General features: G+C 39.8%; 1 pseudogene; it reads right to left on the reverse strand.

The window, feature by feature from the left end:
* Positions 1 to 263: 263 nt before the first annotated feature.
* LOC138432398 (abl interactor 1 pseudogene) lies at positions 264 to 1,433 on the reverse strand (annotated as a pseudogene).
* Between the last annotated feature and the right edge of the window lie 2,197 nt (positions 1,434 to 3,630).

Here is a 3,630-nt window from a genome sequence, read left to right on the forward strand (position 1 = left end):
GCAAAACCTACTATATATAAAATAGATAAGTAGCAAGAACCTACTACTATATGGCATGAGGCTTCCTGGTGGCTTATTGATAACAAATCTGCCTGCCAGTGCAGGAGATGTGGGTTTGATCCCTGAGCAGGGAAGATTTCATGGAGAAGGAAGTGGCAACCTATTCCAGTATTTCATGTTAGGAATGCATGGGAACTAAATTATCTTGGCTTGAAAGACTATTTAAAAGGTGGAGAAACACTGGCCAGCTGTTCTTTACAGCTCTAAAATACTATAATAAGTTCTTTCCCTTTACAGCAATTCAACGATGCCCGTACCTTACCTTTCTCAATATAATTCTTGGGCACCCAAGCAGGATCCCCAACTGCACATGGGTCATTATATGAACTACAGCAGCCTTCTCAACTTCATAATTCAGTGGTGGCAGAGTCATCAAACATGGGAATGTCATCCAGTGGAGGTTATCATTGGTGGAGTTGTACTATCAGTAACTGGTCCAATAGTGGGTGGTGAGGGTGTAGGCATGGCGATGGGAATGCCAATACTGTTGCTGCCACTGTGTGTCCCTAGTCTCTGACTTATAATAAAACTCTCCTGCCGGATTATGTTCACTTCCAAGGCTAGCAGGACTTGTCATGTAGTCATTAGGAACTGTTGGAGACTGAATAGGTCCCAGGGTTTTGTAAGGAATATTTCATCCCAACATTCCCCAGCCTGACACAGGAGGGTGCAGTGGTTTCTGAGTAGTAGGATTTGTTCTTGACAGTATGCCAGTTCTTGCAAGCTGGTTATTTCCATGCTCAACACCATGGCCCAAGTTATCCAGAACTCTATGGTCAGTAGGTTTCCAAACATAACTTACAGGATGCTCCATATTTGCATGAGCTATTGTTTTGTAAGTTCTTGATGTATTCTTATTTGCGGTCAAAATACCAATCTCTCTTTGAGCCACTTTCTCTTTACAAATGTCCAGTCTTGTGGAAAACTCCATTATCTAGAGCCGAGAGCCTTGGATTGGAACATTGTTAACTAGCAATTGGGGCACTGTTAACTAATGCATTTATCTGATAAGCAAGACTAGCTAGGGATAGGATTGCGTAGGCTTTGGTCTCTTCTAAAGCTTTTCTCTTGTCTATTAGCTGTATGCAGTTGTTTTCGCAGTAGTCTGCCATCGGGGTCGGGTTCTGGTAACCTTCTCTCAGGGCCCTCTAGCCAAAGGGCATTTCCTCCTCTAGCAACATCTGCAGCTCTGCCAATTTCCACCGCTCTGCAATGCTTCCTCTCCTGTTAAACAGAGACAGAGGCAGCAGCAAGGCCCATGGAGGCTACCATCTAGTCACAAACTGGATACAAACTGCCTGCCTGCCCTCCGATTGCGTACTGTAGGATCTCACCTTCTTCTCTTCCTCCTCACTCTCTCTTCCTTCCTCCATCCACTTTGCGCAGGCACCTCCAGGATAGATCAACTTTTTAAAGAAATACTGTTGGTCTCAACTTTTAATAGCTGTTGTTGCTGTTGTTTAGTCCTTAAGTCCTGTCCAACTGTCTGTGACCCCATTGACTGTAGCCTGCCAGGCTCCTCTGTCCATGGCATTCTCCAGGCAAGAGTGGGTTGTCATTTCCTACTCTAGGGGATCTTCCTGACCCAGGGATCAGCTGGAGTCTCTTGCATTGGCAGGTGGATTCTTTACCACTAGTCACCAGGGAAGCCCTTTAATACATAAAATACCTCAGGTGCTGCAGAACTTTTTCATGAGAGTGTAACACAGTTTGTAACAAAGTAACAAAATCATTAGAACGTATATTTGTCCCAATGCAAAATAGTATCTTGAGACATAATCATCCTTCCTACCAATTACTATTTTGAATTGGGGCAAATATACATTCTTGCCAATCAAAAAGAAGAAAACTATAAACTGTCACTAATGGAAAAGATATTTATGAAGTCAAGTTCTCCTGAATTACTACTTTTGTTTCGTGATTTGAAGGAAGGAAGAGAAGCTTAAAACAGTGCCTTTACAAAATAATGTTTTAAATGTTATATCCGATATGAAAAATGATGCCCTTTCTCTTCAGCATACAACTGGAAAAACACCTGTCATCTCAATGCAACCAGCTTGTGTTCTTTTTTTATACCTTATGTTTGCTGATGTCATTAAAAAAAGAGCTTTTACATAAACCTCTTTGGGACACCATGTAAGGTCTGACTAGAGTCACCAGCTAAATGTTACTTTATGGAGTCATCTAACACACAATTATGTTTGACAACCTCAGAATAGGAAATGCTTCCTTAATTATCAAAACTTTAATTAGTTGAATAACCCAGGAGACTTGTAGAATTATTGAGTGTCTGTAATATATGGCAGGCAACACATTACAAATTCGATGTAACTTAAGATATAATTCATTGTTTCCAAATTTGCATGAATATGACAAAGACTTTGCCTCCTATCCTGGAATACTATACTCCATTGAGTGAGCCACGGAATTTCATATACTGAATAAGGAAGTAAAATAACTACATGAAAGCTCTTCTCTGTAATAGTCAAATGAGTTTAAAACTGATAAACTTTGATAGGGTTAATTTGTGGTTTGAGAATGAGTTTAAAAACTTTTAGGAAAAATTGAAGAACTAAAAAAAAAATTACAAGAAAGAAATTCAGTTGTGATTTGCTTAATTCAGCAAGAAAGTTTCAGGCATTTTTAAGAGGGCAGAGGGCAGATCTTTCAATTCTAGGCCCTGCAGTCACCCTTCCAGACACTCCTGAATTCTTTATTCAAGTAAAAAGTGTGGAAGGAGAGGATGAAAGAAAACCACTATATGATATTTTCATTGAAAGAGGAAATAGTTTATAATCTTGTATCAAAAGTGCAAACATTTATAGCTAACTTGATCCAATTGACATCTATGGAATACACAATCAAATAAAAGCAAAATAAACATTTTTAAGCTTGAATAGAATATTACCACAAATAGACAACATCCTCAGTCAAAAAACACATATTAATACATTTAAAGCTGGTTTTAGAAAAGGCAGAGGAACCAGAGATCAAATGGCCAACATCCGCTGGATCATCAAAAAAGCAAGAGAGTTCCAGAAAAACATCTATTTCTGCTTTATTGACTATGCCAAAGCCTTTGATTGTGTGGATCACAACAAACTGGAAAATTCTTCAAGAGAAGGGAATACCAGACCACCTGACCTGCCTCTTGAGAAACCTATATGCAGGTCAGGAAGCAACAATTAGAACTGGACATGGAACAACAGACTGGTTCCAAATAGGAAAAGGAGTACGTCAAGGCAGTATATCATCACCCTGCTTATTTAACATATATGCAGAGTACATCATGAGAAATGCTGGGCTGGAAGAAGCACAAGCTGGGATCAAGATTGCCAGGAGAAATACCAATACCTCAGATATGCAGATGACACCACCCTTATGGCAGAAAGTGAAAAGTAACTAAAGAGCCTCTTGATGAAAGTGAAAGAGGAGAGTGAAAAGTTGGCTTAAAGCACAACATTCAGAAATGAAGACTATGGCATCTGGTCCCATCACTACATGGGAAATAGATGGGGAAACAGTGGAAACAGTGTCAGACTTTATTCTTGGGGGCTCCAAAATGACTAC

This window comes from Ovis canadensis, chromosome 2 (assembly GCF_042477335.2).
Source record: "Ovis canadensis isolate MfBH-ARS-UI-01 breed Bighorn chromosome 2, ARS-UI_OviCan_v2, whole genome shotgun sequence".
NCBI classification, from domain to species: Eukaryota; Metazoa; Chordata; class Mammalia; order Artiodactyla; family Bovidae; genus Ovis; species Ovis canadensis.